Source organism: Canis lupus, chromosome 3, assembly GCF_003254725.2.
Source record: "Canis lupus dingo isolate Sandy chromosome 3, ASM325472v2, whole genome shotgun sequence".
NCBI classification, from domain to species: Eukaryota; Metazoa; Chordata; class Mammalia; order Carnivora; family Canidae; genus Canis; species Canis lupus.
In genome coordinates this window covers 75,760,797-75,777,122 of record NC_064245.1, presented here as the reverse complement: position 1 = coordinate 75,777,122, position 16,326 = coordinate 75,760,797, and positions in this window count along the sequence as shown.

The following is a 16,326-nucleotide window of genomic DNA, read 5'->3' as shown; positions in this document are numbered from 1 at the left end:
CAAGTGTCCTTCAGAAGCACATAGGGTTTAGCAATTTTTAGTTTCCCAGATCTTTAAGATTTTATATTAAAATATGGATTTATATTAAAATATAGTTTTTCAGCTTCTCTTGAAGAGTCAGAATATCTGATAACACTGAACTCATATTCCCACAAAGCAAGTGTGAACTGACTGGAAACACGGCTGCCCTTTATGGACGGGATAGACGTTTGCTAATTTGCAACAGTCCCACTCCCCCTGTTTCTCCTTGAGGTTATAACTTAGGAGCTGTGAAGGTTGCAACTATGGGGTCTTGCCTGAAATTACAATGAGCGGGATACAAGCTATATGAGAGACCCATTGGGTAAGCTTATGGATTTCCAAAATGGAAGTCTTAGAAATAGAGAACCCAGGTCAAAAGTTAGTACCCAATATACTCAGAATGTTTTATCAGCAGAAGCAGCAGGCTGATCTAGGATCTACTGAGTTCTTAAAGTAAGTCACAGAACATGTTAAACACTTTGTAGCCGTTATTCATTCAACTAATTTTTGTAGATATTGTAAGATGTAATGATTTATAGAGATGCGGAGATAAGCATATACATACTTCACTATCTTTTGAAGCTTGAGTATGAGAGCAGAGGCAGATATTACACAAATTATGACACATATATGTATACGTATGACACATGCATGTGCTGTTCTACACATATACATAACACATACATATATTACCTATACTGCATAGTAGATCTATGCATGCATATATGTGCATTTACCTATTTACATGTGTACACAACACATACCTGTATGTTTAAGCCACATGAATTTGCTGATTTTGTCTATATTTAACCTCAAAAATGGTCCGTATATGGGCTTTATATTGGGCTTTACAATTACATTGTAATTGTGAATGGAAGAAATGCTTTCCTACTCTCCATCTTTCCTTCATGCAAAGGGAGCTTCTAACCCTACTGCCCCACTTTGCCCTCATTCCTCATCCCTGCATACTGTCTGTGCTAGTGGAATATCTTCTTGATGGGGTACACTTGGAAGGAGGGCCTGAGCCTCACACCTTCATCCCCTCTTTCTTATAGCGTGGATCACCATCAGGGAGCCAGAATTCTGTGTTGCTCTTCCAAGCTGTAACACCTCTGGGAGATTTAAATATATTCATAGCTGCCAGAGCCTGACATGTTGTCTAAAAGTAAAGTTTGATTCCTTGTCTGCCTGACTCCTGTCTTTCCATTCATTTCAAACAAGGCACCCCAATCTTTGTGGTATTAGGAATGAACAATGCAAGAACAATGAGAGAGAATTCTCTGCAAGAGAATGAAGAGAAGAATGGTTTTTGACCAGTTAGTCAGAAGAGTCCTCTTTAAAAAAAATGATGTTTAAACTGAGAAGTAAAGGCTGGGGGAGGGGGAGAGTAAGCTATGTGTGTTGTGCCTGTGTGTGGGAGGATGGAAATAGAATCCTGGCAAAGAAGAGCATTTGTCAAACCTCAGAGGCAGCAAAAGCAGGAACTTTGGAGGAACTGAAATAAGGACTTTCAGATAGTGAGCAAGGATGTAGATAGAGTAGACAGGATAGAGTTGGAAGGACAGGCACATACATTATGTAGGGCCTTATAGGCCATGGCTAAGTTTGAGGATTTTACAAGAAGTCATTGGGATGGCAATTGGAAATCACTGAAGGGATGCAAACAAAAGAGAATTAAATTATTTCCTCATCTCATATAATCTTCAAAACAACCCTTGTTGGAAGGTACTATCATGATGCCAATACATCAGCTGAACGAAATGAGATGCAGAGAGGTTGAGGTGCAAATGTAGTATTTGACAGCACATTCATATGATTCTAGGGACCACTCTTTTAATGGCTATTCTAGTCTTCCTATCCAAAAGAAGTACACAGTCTAATCTGTGGAAATTTCAGGGTATATGTGCATTTGTAGATTTTAACTTACAAATAAGAGATACGACTAATTCACTAGATTTTTGAGGGATTTATAAAAAATTTTGGTATTTATAATTTGATACCTCTGTATTTTGGGAAATAAAATGGACAATTGATTCAATTCATCCTTCCAGTTTCTACAGAATTCTAATGTTAGGGAAGATTTAATTTTTTTAGCTGTAAGCTACCTCTTTTATGTTTTGTTACATAAACAAATTCAATCATTTCCTCAAAACCGGGTAATTAAAAATAGATTGGAGGAACATGGGATAAGAATGCCCCAGCACTTCATGAAAAAGTTTTGACAGATTTGACAATGAAGATCCTAAGTTACTCTTTCTATATCTGAGAGTGCCACAAATGGACTCATGATTTAAAGGTTTATTTGTTATGTATAATTTGCACCTTGGTTACTAGCAACTTCTACGCCATCAATGTCCGTTGTTCTTACTTTAAAGATTTTATTTATTTATTTTGAAAGAAAAGGAGGGAGAGAGAAAGAATGAACAGGGAGGACGGGCAGTAGGAGAGGGAGAAGCAGAGTTCTCGCTGACAGAGAGCCCGATGCAGGACTCGATCCCAGGATCCTGGCTGGGATCGTGACCCAAGCTGAAGGCAGAGGTTTAACTGACTGAGCCACCCAGGCACCTCTGCTGTTCTTACTTCAGAAAAAAGAAAAAAAAGAAAAAAAAATCCATATATCCTGTTTCACTGTCTGAAAAAGTAGTGTTCTCATTTAAAACACATTTTCTAAAAAAGATATCTATCTGCCATTTGATCATTTTCTGTGTGAGAAATATGACATACCATCTTAGTTATGCCAAACAGCAGGTGCACAGACCTTCAAAGACCTCACTCTCAAGTTTGCATTTCCTTCACTCCACATGGCTTCGGTAGCATCCTGTATAATGGTTTTGTACTTTTTCCTGTGGAAACTCTCATACCCACACTACCTCAACTTCAATCTGGCTTAGCAATCAGAATACTCGGTGTCTCTGCTCAGAACATTTTTCAAGCATATTAAGGAGGCCGTGGCAGTCATGCTTGATTGAACTTTTCTTCTTTCACTTGTAAAGGAACTACTACTCATGCATTCATTCGGCCATGAATGCTTGGCTTTTTTATTATAGTTACTAGGACACTAAAAAAAGGAGTTTTTTGTTTTTGGTTTTCATTCATCTCCAGAAAACACAAGAAAATAAGACAGCAGTAGAATCAGTCACTTGTCTTTTTGCACAAGTAGGGACAATTTTTACTGAAGCTATATTTTTTAAGAAGGCACCAATTTAGTTCCGTAGGGTTATCTTCATAAAGTGCAGAGTGCATTTTCAAATAAAAAGCAAAACAGTATCAGATGGGTACATATTTTATTGAACCAGCTGAATTAACAGGCGATAATTAAATATAAGGAGCTTTAGTCTCTCTTTCATTGTCCCTTCCAAATTGTGCTTTTGGATTTACTCTACTCCTGCCCATGAATGAAATATAGGGCCAGTCCCTTAGATTTTCTGATCTGTGTCAATGAAAAGAAAAGTCTAATTTATTTTACAAAACATGTCCAGTCTGACCTAGCATGACAGACTAACTCCAATATAGTTCATCCCATGCAAAACATACTGCCCTCTGTTACCACCCTTTCCCACAAGACTGCTTCAGGTCTAGAATGCTTCTTTGGTGTTGTGAGGGTGTGGTTAGAGGACTGACATGTGTTTTCTCAGTTGTTCACCTCTTTCCCCATTTGCTAGCTGCTAGATTTGACCCCTCAAGGATCAGGTCAAAAGGAACAGGAGGTTGAGAGGAGAAGCTGTCTCTGAAGTGGTGAGTGCAGCTATGATTTTTCTGGCTTTTCTTCTCCTACTTCTCCCCAACTCTATCTCCACTCCACCACCACCCCCTCCTAACCACTGCTGGAGTCTGGACTCTACTGGATGCTCCAGAGACACAGGAAATACTTCCTCTCAGCCAGCAGCTTTTGACACCCCATCTCAACACCCTCCTGGTTCATTGTTTCTTTCAATAGACGGAGTCCTTACTTCAAACCTCTCACCCAGCCCAGAGTCTTCAGCACGTTTTAAAATACACAACTGGATGAGGGATCCCTGGGTGGCTCAGCAGTTTGGTGCCTGCCTTCAGCCCAGGATGTGATCCTGGAGTCCTGGGATCGAGTCCTAGGATCGCTGCATGGAGCCTGCTTCTCCCTCTGCTTGTGTCTCTACCTCTCTCTCTCTCTCTCTGTGTTCTCTCATGAATGAATAAATGAAATCTTTAAAAAATAATAAAATAAAATACACAGCTGTCATTTACCATAGATGTATCAACCGTTGTCTTACCTTTTTCAAAGCTGAACTTCAAACTGCTGCCCATACTACATTGAACATGACTGAGAATAATGGGTAAGAGTCAGTGGACAAGTATATCATTCAATAGAGACAAGTTATAAGAAGAACACACTACTAGTACCTCAACAAGGCTGGAAGCTTTTACTTTTGCAGGAGTGCCAGCAAGTGTGGGTGATCATAGCTATTAAATACTACCCATATTTATTAATGCTGGGGTTAACTACCCACATGCAGGCTTAGTACATAAACCATCTCTCATAATCCTCATACCAGCTCTGTGAATAGGATTCTATTATTAGCTTCACTTTATAGATGAGGTTACTTAGAGGTTTAAGAGTTAACTAACTTACCCAAGGTCACATACCTTATAAATGGTAGAGCTGGAATTCAAGCTTATGTCAGATGCATAGGTCTTGCTCATCGCAATTATTGCAACAGGCTACCTCCCTTTGGGACTGGACTGTTAGTGTAAATAGTAACTGGAGCTGATCCATTTAAATGGATTCTTACAAGCATAGCCAAAGGTTTGCCCAGATAACAGATTTGATTCAACAGCAGCTTTCATCTGTGTGTTATTGATAGAAATCTTTCACGGAGTGAGGTGTTTCCTGGGTACAGGCCTACACACGACTATAAACTTCCAACTAACAATACAAAAGAATAACAAGACCCAAGTCTTCCAAGTCATCCATCCACCCCCTCGCACATCTTCTGGCTAATTGCATCAATAATATAGTCAACAGTGTTCTGAATCACATTTCTTCTGATAGTTAATGAAATTTATAGTTTTAGTTATGATTTCTAGGAGTCTTGTTATGCATTTTAAATTCCAGTTCACAGGTTCCTTGTGCTATCTTTGCACATAGGAGATAATCACATTACTCACAGTAGCTTGTGAGAAAAAAAAATGGGTTCGGTCAATAACATTATCAGGAAGGTCTTGCAGAAGAACATTAGCAACATGGTGAGTTCAGAACAAATAGATTTGCTTTATAGGCAAAACAGCATATTAAAAGCTTTGAAAAAATGAATAGGCCTATAGGGAGCAGTGGCAAGGTTCAATGGAAAAAGAGAAAGCGAGAATCAGGCTTGAGGACAGACACCGGAAATGGTCATTATCTTAATTCATATTCTAAAGGGGTTAAAGGAGCAAAGATAGATTCCAGAAAGCATTTGACTAATGACCTAATCTGATGGGATGGTTATGCCCGCAGAGAAACCATGCAGCTCTCCAATGACCCTGCTTAAGCCAGTCATAAAATTAGCAATTCCAAATTAGGTCTATGTAATGTTTTATGAAAATGAAAGCTACTTGAACAAGTTTGAAAATACTTTCCTAAATACTCTCTCCTAGAGATTTATGACATACATTATCATATTAAAGTCTTTATGGAAGTCCTGTAAACAAACAACCCCCCCCCAAAAAAAAAAAACAACAACAACCTGTTTACTCTTGCTTAACTTATCATTTCTTAAGTCTATTGGATCAGGAAACCATTTTTTTGTGTGTGTAACACCTTTAGCTTGCTGAACCACTCTTTTGGAAAAGCTGGGAGTTTAATTAGGGAATCACATCCTATAGGAAATGCTTGAAGAAGATTATTGACTATTGTTTCTTATCACAAAGTTATTGAGAATTGTTGGTCATTATGAGTTAAAGGCAATCGTCTTTAAAATGCTTCCAATGTGTAGCTATTCCAGATGTCTGGTCAAGGTCCAAAGACTTTAACCTGGAAACAGAGGTGACAAACTCAAATGAAAATTATAGGGACTCTAGGATATGGGCCTCAATTGAAAGTCTTTACACCTCTTCATGGAAATGAAATAGGGTGTTCCTATGGGTAAAGTTAAGGTTTTTGCTTAAAAATCCATTTTAGAATCCAACTCAACTCACACTGGAAAATAAAGATCACAAAATTTATACTCTAGAAAAAATTGAACCTAGAAAATTTGTGAGTGGATGTTAACAAATGCTGTTATCAACCCTAAGGAGCTCAATAAAGTAGATTTATGATATATAACTAATTTAACTACTTTAATTAGTAACATAGCTTCCAAAGAAACTCTTGAAATAGTTATTTGCTAAAACTTACCAATATAACTGAATGGGTTGACCTACTGGTCTAATAATAAGACTAGATAATATCTTTGGAAACTTAATTTGTCAGTTACAGAGGTGAGCACCTCCATGGATTATGTATGTTGATCCCATCCATAAAAACTAACATTTCACTGAAGGGAAGGGAACCTGAGGATAACAGACTTTAAGTAATTTACTAAAATTCATATTGGTAATTAGTTGAGTCAGAATTACCCACTCTATTCTATAGCCCAATATAGGATTTCCATGTATTTGGATTTTATGCTGCTTCTTTGGGTGTGGTAACAAAGGCCAGAATAACAGTTCCCTAAATAATACAGAAGCTTATTCCTCTCTTAGTTCACATAAAAGTACTTCAGAACTGGATCAAGCTTTTTATCAACCTATGGAATTTATCTCATGGCCCAAGATAGTTGCTCTAGCTCTCACTATCACATCCACATCCCAGCTGGTGAGAAGGAGAGAATAAAATGCACAGTGTACTGTTTTATAGGCCAGACCTAGAAATTGCTCAGTATTTTTACCCATGACCCATGGCCTAAAATTTAATCAAATGGCTATACCTAGCACTAAGGGAGGCTGAGAAATGAAATCCTCAGCATCCATGTGCTCAGTTAAAATGCCAGGGTTCTTTTACTAAATAAGGGAGGAATGACTGTTTGGGAAACACTTGCAATTTTTGTCACAGAGTCATTAGCTACAAGCTACTTAACTACAGGTCACTACCAAAAATTGTTTTACCTTTAGAATAGATTACGTTAGGCAATCTTTTCTGCTAGAAATTGAATAGCAAAGCCAATTCGCTGGTGTGAAGTGTGAGTCAACAAAACATTCATTCTTCAGAAGGATGGGAGACGGTGGATCTTTCTGTCCTGATGGAAGATACATCTGACATCTTCAAAAATATTATAAAGTTGTTAGAAATTATTGTTGAATCAATCTAGAGATCAAGGATACTTTGCTATGTCTCTATGGTGCTATTAAGATATAAGTTGTGCTAAACCATAAATGATCAACCTTAAGCTTATGCAAATGAGTCTGAATGATACGTGTCTCTAAGTGTTAAAGAATATTCATTTAAACTACTAAGTCTACTTTATTTCAACTGGATTAAATGGATCATAAATAAGAAAACTAAACATAAAGTGTTACTCCCTAAATAAAAGTCATATCATAGCAATAAAGATGGTACTTTCATATCATATTTCATATCATATTTCAACTAAACACATGTATGAAAATAACAGGCTATGTGTGAGATTACCTTGGATAACGTATAAGAAAAATCTGCATTAAAATCTGTGAGGAGAGAACACATCAAAAAAATCTTATAGAAATTTCTATAAAGAACCATCTTCATGGGGCACCTGGGTGGCTCAGTTGGTTATGTGTTTGTCTTTGGCTCAGGTCATGATTTCAGGGTCCTGGGATCAGCCCCACATGGAGCTTCCTGCTCAGAGGGGAGTCTGCTTCTCCTTCTCCCCGTCCTTCCCCCTCCACTCATATTCTCCTCAAATAGATGAATAAAATCTTTTTAAAAGAGAGAGAGAACCATTTTCCTTTGAAAAAAAATTAAAAAATCTTTGGAACCACATAGAAATTATTCCAATAATCACAAATAAATGGCTCAATGTTTAAAGACTAAAATTTTCCCATGTTTTGCATATTTTAATTAATAGACATTAATGTACAGTAAACTTATGTTTTTGACTTTGAAAGAAATACATCATTTTTTTTTTAAGTAGGCTCCACATCCAGCGTGGAGCACAACATGGGGCCCAAACTCATGACCCTGAGCTCAAAGACCTGAGCTGAGATCAAGACCTGAGCTGAGATCAAGTATCAGATGCTTCCCTGACTGAGCCACCCAGATGCCCCCAAATAAGTCAATTTTAAAAATCCTGTCTTTATATAGCTCCCACCTACACAGAGTTCTGATTTATCTTAAATTTCTGTATTTTCATTTACCTTTCTTTTCTATCTTTTCAAATATTTTCTCAGGTATTCAATTTTACTGAGAAGAGCACCGCAAATATCTACATGTCATTTTTATCAGAAATTCACAGCTTTCAAATTCCTTTCATATGCAATTTTCATTTACTTCTTGGAACTAATGCATATTAATGCAGAGTACAATGTCTTATTAGAGATATCTGAAGCTCAATACATTTCTTAATTTTCTCTTGTTTAACTAGTGAAACCTAGGGTTCTGATTAACGATCATTTTAATTGATGGAGGTTTTCCTTGTACTCTGGAGCCTTCAAAATTTTAATGTCACTCCACACCTTTTTCAAGTTCTTTGGACCCACAACTACCATTTCAAGGAATGTAGGCCTTGTGTTTCCTAGGAAACCGTGTGCACACAGCAATATTCTTCGACAAATTAAGAGCACACTTATTCTTTTTTCAATATTATAAAGCTTGGGAGAAATTTTTCTATTAAATCCTAAGAATCCTGGACCTTGTAAATATTATTTTTACATTTATCGTGGTGGCCTCAGCTTGAAATCTAGGTATTTTTATCTTTGTATTTGGATAAGTGTGGGTACATCTGGAGGTTCCCTGCTCATAGTTCTCAATATCTTTTTGTAGCAGAGGACCCCCTTGTTCAAATGAAATCCTCAGAGGAAATGAGAATGAACAAATAAAATTGATGATAATCTTGTTGAAGGAAGGAAGGCATGGGGGTGGGACCTCTTTCCTTCTGTAAAACTGTAGGTAATTCTAAGTAGTCCATTCTATCAGTGAAACTGATTGCCTTTCAGCTCAGCCCAATGACTCAGACCTCTGCCATAAGGTAGCACTTGTAACAAAATAGCTGTAAAAGTGAAAGCTGTGCCCTTCAAGTCTAAAAGATTCTGAGAACCCACACAAAAATATGTAAAGGACGTCAAAGAAACCAGCTCTGGAGAATAGAGGTTATATTATGCTGGAAATTTTTAGAGCAAGGTGTGGGCCCTCCATTGAGCGAGCAGCAGAGTAAGTAGAATGGATCACCATTTAGATCATTAAGGAAGAGCTCATCTTGGATGCCTATCTGTAGGATCAAAGTTTTATAGCTTTCAAGGCTTTGGCAATAGACATCATAAAAAAAAAAAAAAAATGAGAAGTAAAGGAAAACTGCAGGTGCTCCCTAGTAGTTGACAGGATATTTCTTGAAGATACCGAAGGCAAACTTGAAAAATAACCCTTAAATAGTGGAGAAGAAGAAGGAGGCAGGGAAGGAGACCTAAATCCCTTTTATTGGCTAGAAGCCATGCAATAAGGAATGTTATCAGACAGGGTCCAATCAGGAGAACAGAATTCACATTCAGTGCTTCGACAAGACAGATTGAACATAATGAATGATCGCAGGTGTTGAAGGCCTGCAAAGCAAGAGGGAAGCACGGAGGGGGGATCAGAACTAATAAGAAGCAACTTCTGTCCCAAGGGATCTGGGAACAAAAGGCAAAAGATGGAGATTACCAGAGTAGCAGCTTAGAGGAGGGAAGGGCCTCCTAGAGCTCAGGTTTAGACCTCTGGTGGTTGGGGGGCGGGGGGTGGGGGGGGGGGCGCATCTGGCTGGCGCTGGTTTCTTTAGGGCAAACGAGGAGTTTTGCTCTGGAAGTGCCAAAACGAGTGAGAATAAACAGTCACTTTTGGAGTAGACAGCCCCTGCCAGACACAGGCCCTGCTGAGAGAAAAAAATAAGGAGGAGGGTGGTACTTTCTGCCCCTCCCCCTTCCTTCACTTCCAAACTCCCCCTAGCACCTCCTGTTGGCAGAACGTAATAGGACATCAGCTAGGAAAGCTGTACCAATCATGCTCAGGTTGGCACAAAGATACATTTCGGGCTGACCTGATAGATAAATAGAGCAAGCACAGAAAAGAGCTGTGTGCAGCTATCATCACAGCCCTATATCTTATTTTTTTCTCCCAAGGTGGTGTGATAGTACCATTCGTGATATATATATTTTTTATTTTGATTCTGTATTGTTCAAAAATTGAGTTTGAAAGCATATGACAGAGACGTGTACTGTAAAACTACTCCCAGGGAAAAAAAAATATGAATTATGGCAAAGCCCTTATTTCTGAAAGATATTTTTCAACACTTAATTTGATATATTGACATAGTAATATTAAGTTAACTCCATTCAGTATCTTGGAGATACATTTTGCAGGCGATTGTAGACACATTAGGCATTTTTAACATTAGAGGATTGACTGGTAATGCCGGCTCTTAAAATTTTCTTGACTAAAAAGTTATCCGCTGCTTCTTAGGACACCAAAATTTGGAGTCTCAACCAGGTACATTTGTAGGTTTTCATACCCACCTAATTCTGGGAGGCAAAAATTTGGCCCTGAGCCTCATACATTGTGAGGTAGTTGGATGAATGCCTATATGGGAAACTGCCAGTAAGGGACTTTAACCTCAATAATTTATGGCCACATTTTCTTCTTGAGGGTTTGGTGTTTGAAACAAATGAATTGTGCTCATTTTAATGCACAACAAAAGATATTGGATTCTGAAGACTGACTGTATACAACTTAATCCATAGGCTAGGCCTAAATTGCCCATTCATTCAACAGATGTTTGCACTGTTATTCTATCAATCAGGGTTCAGGCAGGGGAGGATAGCCATTCTGTTCTGGGAAAAAAGATTTATTATAGGAATTAGACTTTACAATTGTTGGAGGAGCTGGATAAGTGAAAGTCTAGAAGGCAGAGTTTAGACGATCAGAGTAGTTATCACGTAGCCAATCTGAGAAGCCAAGTACAGCCAATTGCTAAAGTAGAACCATAAAAGGGGAATCCCAAGAGGAACTTAAGGAGAGTTGTTCTTTCTGTGAAGACCAACTCTCTGGGTCTACGTCAAGTGTTTGGAGGTATACGTGAGGTCACTATGATCATGAGAGCCAGTAGGCTGCAGAAAGATGTAATCAGAGCAAAGGAGAACTAAAAAACATGCTTGGAACCCACCAATCAGAGCTTCATCTGTCCATCACCTCATCTGGCTGCCAAACAACTTTCAGGGAATAATGTTTGCTGCGTCACTTCCAATTTTCAAATCGCTTTCGAGTTCTTCTTTTGGCTAACTATAGGTAGGGGGGCCATATAGATGAGGGGATTCTGGGAAACATAGTTCTCCAATTAATGAAGATGACATAATAGTCCATCACAGCCTGTCCGTGCAAGAGACTTATTAAGTAATCTTCTGTAAAATGGGACTAATAACAGGGTGTGTGTGAAGATGAAAATGACATAATGCATGCAAAGGCTTTAATGTATTTGTCTATCATTTGGTGAACACTCAAAAAGTGATTATTATTGTATATTAAAATAAACAAAAATGGAAAGTAGTATAAATAACTCTGCTCAAGGTAAATTAAGGCTATTAGATATATACCACTGTGGTGGCCCTCAGAATGTGTCTCCTGGATCTCTGACTGCTGAGAGTAAAAGTAATGCTGGCCCTGGCTGCTACGTACTGGCCATGCCTTACCACTGGCCTCCAGCCAAGGACTGGGTGTGGCAGTGATCCTAAGGCAGGTCTGTTCCTGGGAGACTTGGATTCCTCTGGCAGCAGAGCCTTCGGCTCATAACCTCCCAGATTGCTATTGCAGTGCTGTACTCTCCTTAAAAGTGCAAGGCCCTGCCACCTGGGTGGCTCAGTGGTTGAGCATCTACCTTTGGCTCAGGTCCTGATCCCGGGGTCCTAGGATCAAGTCCCTCATCGGGCTCCCTGAAGGGAGCCTGCCTCTCCCTCTGCCTGTGTCTCTGCCTCTTTGTGTCTCTCATGAATAAATAAATAAAATCTTAGAAAAAAAAAAAAAGAATTGCAAGGCCCATCTAGAATCAATCCTTCCTTCCTTCCTTCCTTCCTTCCTTCCTTCCTTCCTTCCTTCCTTCCTTCCTTCCTTCCTTCCTTCCTTCTCTCTCCTTTACCCAAGATCAGAGCAAGTAGTCTCTAAGCTCCTTACCCTTGTCTCTCACTGGGAGTTCCCCTAATAAATTTCTAGCATGTTTAATCTGATACTAGTATTTGCTTCTTGGAGGACATGGACTAACATGAGTGCAAAAGAAAAATGTCAGTATCCTAAGAAAGTAAGGTCTAGCACCAAAAAGTGAAAAAGGTAAAATTAATAAACTGATGATTAATTTAGAAAAACTGACCATCATAATTTGATTATATCACAACAAAAAATGCCTGGGTATTGATTCTAGATTTCCTTCCTTCCTTTTTTCCTTCCTTTCTTCCTCCATTCCTTCCATCCAAGGGGTATGTGTGTGTGTGTGTGTGTGTATGTAATATATGTGTATATAATTACATACATATATATATATATGTAATGTAGAGTTTATGTGGTTTACATAACCTGCTCTCCCTCACAGAAGCCAAGCTATTACTAAAGAGTCCTATAGTTTGACGGAGAAAATCCTGTTTTCTCAAACCATACCGATGAGAAGCCTTGAAAGCCGTTCCCATTTCATGTCTCCTTACAGGGACTTTGGCTGGAATGATAGCATCACTAGAAGAATATCCTGGGAAGAGTATCAATTTTTCCCACACAGTCCCAGGTAATCCAAGTAGGTGGAGATATACTTCATTCTGCTGTTTACAATGTAATATTGAATGAGCTGGCATCCATTCTAGCCCAAAGCATGGTTGATACAATATTTGAATAAGACTGTAAGGGGTGTTAAAAGATAAACTGAAGCAAATTAAAAGTTTTTAAGGATTTATTTGAGCAAAAATATATTCAAATCAGGCAGCACCTAACCCACAGAGGTGGGTATCACTCCCTGAGCAGGAGCCAGGGAAAAATCTTATATGAAGTACAGAAGCAAAGAAAGGAAATTATTTGACTGGCTAGAGCTTAAAGCCTGGTTGGCTATTTGTGATTGGTTGTCCTTGACATTTCGATTGCATCATCTTGAGGCATGTAGAAGCTTAGATTTTGGTTTGTTTACAGAGGCCACCACAGCACTAGAGCCACATCAATCTAATGGCCTACTTGTTTAATTAATTTAATAGGGTAAGCTAATCTTCATGTTTTTCAATTGCTTCAAATTCTATTTATTCCTACTTCAATTGAGGTTATTAGTAAAACACATATCTAAGTTAATACTCTTTTGCCCTAAAGAAAAATTATTTCCCAGTAATTCAATTTCATGTTCAAATGGCCTTCATTGGACTCAATATAAGAACCATGAAGAAATTTTGATGCTTTTTTAAAAGCTTCTTGTGGAGACCTTGTTCATTATTTTAGTACTCTTTACATAAAGATTTTATGCTGAAATTATTTAGAATTCAGTACAAGAAATGCTTCCTACCTCTTTGCATCTAAAACTAAGACCAAAAAGACTTCACCCTGTCGTTGCCTTGATGGCTGGTAAGGGAAGCTCAATGTAAATTTCAATGTTTGTGATTTCACTTATATGTGGGATTTAAGAAACAAAACAAATTAACAAAGGAAAAAAAAGAGAGCAATAGAGAGAGAGAGAGAAACCAAGAAACAGACTCCTAATCATAGAGAACAAACTGCTGGTTACCAGAGGGGAGGTTGGTGGGGGGATGGGTGAAATAGATGATGGGGATTCAGAAGGGCACTTGTGTTGAGCACCAGCTGATGTATGGAATTGTTGAATCACTGTATTATATACCTGAAACTAATATAACACTGTATGTTAAATATACTGGAGTTAAACAAAAAAAAAATAATGAACTTACCTCTTTTCTGGTAATTTTCCCCCCTTTTCCTTGTGTGATTTTTGACCCTTCTGGTTTTATTTTTAACAATCATATTGCTTATGAATTTATTTTAAGAACTCTGAAATATTTGGATTTGTTTTGGAAGGGAGAGGAATAAGAAATCTATAAAATTTTAAATAAATTATATATATGATTATAATATAGAAATAACATATATTACAATATATATATGATTATGTATATCTAAATGTTCACTCAAACCACAATTACAAATTACTGGCCAAATTTTAGAAATACTAAAATACTTAAAAGAGTTATGAACAGTTCTAATTCAAGGAAGTACATGACGTTTTCAATTCCTGTTTTTTTTTTTTTATTATTTTTATTATTTAAAAGAACAAATCTTTCCTTTTTACCTGAGCCAGATAGCAAGAAAATGCCACTAACAGATAGTAGATGAGCTCTATAGTAAAACCTCATACACTGTAGCTGGTTCTTCCCTCGTCCTCATCATACAGTAAGAAGGTGGGACCAGGGGGACCTCAGAGATATTTCCAGCACTGGAATCATATGATTCTTTTTATGTTTAAGCTTATTGGATTTCAATGTTTGAATATCTAATTATAAGAGAACATATATAGGAATGTCAAAAAGAGGTGACATTAGAAAGAGGAAGTGTCCAAACTTGCATCTGTTTACAAGGCACGCTCAGGAAATGGACTCTAGTGAAGCATTTCCTTTCAAATTAGATTTGGATGTTATATTACATAATGAGCCTTTTGAAGTTCCAAGAACTCAAAATTCCATTCAGTGATCTGACATCATGAAAATGGACCTTTAACCAGTCAAAAGGACAAATTCATTATAGGGAAAACAATGAGACTAAATATATCTGCAATTTCTTAGTCATCATAGTGTTTTGTAAAACTATAGCCAGTTTAAAAACACACGTTTTGGTATATATCATGTAAAATAGATACTATGCTTGACAAGGGAGACTAGACTTCATAATTATTTTGAAATGGCGTGATTTGTTTCAAGTATAACTTAACAATTACTTTATTCTAGCACTCAAAATAAACAAAACAATCAGCTCTGAAAGAATTTGGTATTAACTTTGTTGTGAAATATCAGATAATCTTTTACGTGCTGCAGCAGGTTCAGAACTGTGTTTTTCCCTGTAGCACTAAGATAAACTCTAAACAAAAATACACAATACAGGCAGATACACAGCATTAGAAATTGTTTATTTAAATCTTTCTTAAATAGTGAGTTAGCCTCTCCTGTAGGCTGAACTACACAAACAGGATGCAAGTCTTCCACTTTAGCATCAGCTCCAGTGCCTAAGAGTATTTGACACATAGTAGATGCTTAGTAAACATTTGTAATGCCTGAACATATTTGCAGGTTACCATGCTCAATTTAGGATTTAAAACGGAAAGTTATTGGTACTCAACAAAATGGATGGATTTTCTCTACAACACATGGAACACATTTTAGAATGTGTGTGTAAATATGCATGTATATTTAGATTCCAGTTGTATTTCTGATATAGTATACAGTTGTTTGAAAGTGGTTGCTCTTGTTTTCTTATAAATATTGAAAAGGAACTCCCTATTTGTGGCAAATCCCTTGAGTCTAAACTTGCAAAGTGTTATAAAACTCTATTTTATCTTGGTTTTGAGGCTCTCTAAAGAATATATCATTCAAAACCTCAGAGGAAGCTATATTTTATGTAGCACATGCAATCAGCCACAGGACAAAAACAGCACTTTTCTGAAGGCTTCTGAGAGATCCAATGGCTTTGAATCTCAAGATTCAACTGAAAGAGGCCCGAAGGAATTATATGGTTTACTTCCATTGGTTTACCATTTTTGTATCGTAGAAAACCATTTGAGAGTAAACATAGGGGAAAAAAAGTCATGTTGGCAATTAACATAGAGGAATAGTAGAAATCCCAGGAATCCTCTAGAGATGTAGCAGGTGTAAAACTGTTTCTCCCAGTGCTTTCCACATTGTAGGTCAGAAAAAAAAAAAAAAAACAAACACAAAAACCAACCCTGCCCCCCAAAACCAAAAACCTACCATGCTTACATTTTTATTCAAACTCAAACCCACGGAGTTTTCTTTGGCCCAACCAAAGAAAAGATTTGAGGACTGAGCCGAAGAAACTCTTCGTAAAAAAAAAAAAAAAAAAAAAGTAGTATATAGCCTAGAGGATTTTTTTTTTTTTTTTAAGTTCAAGATGTCAGC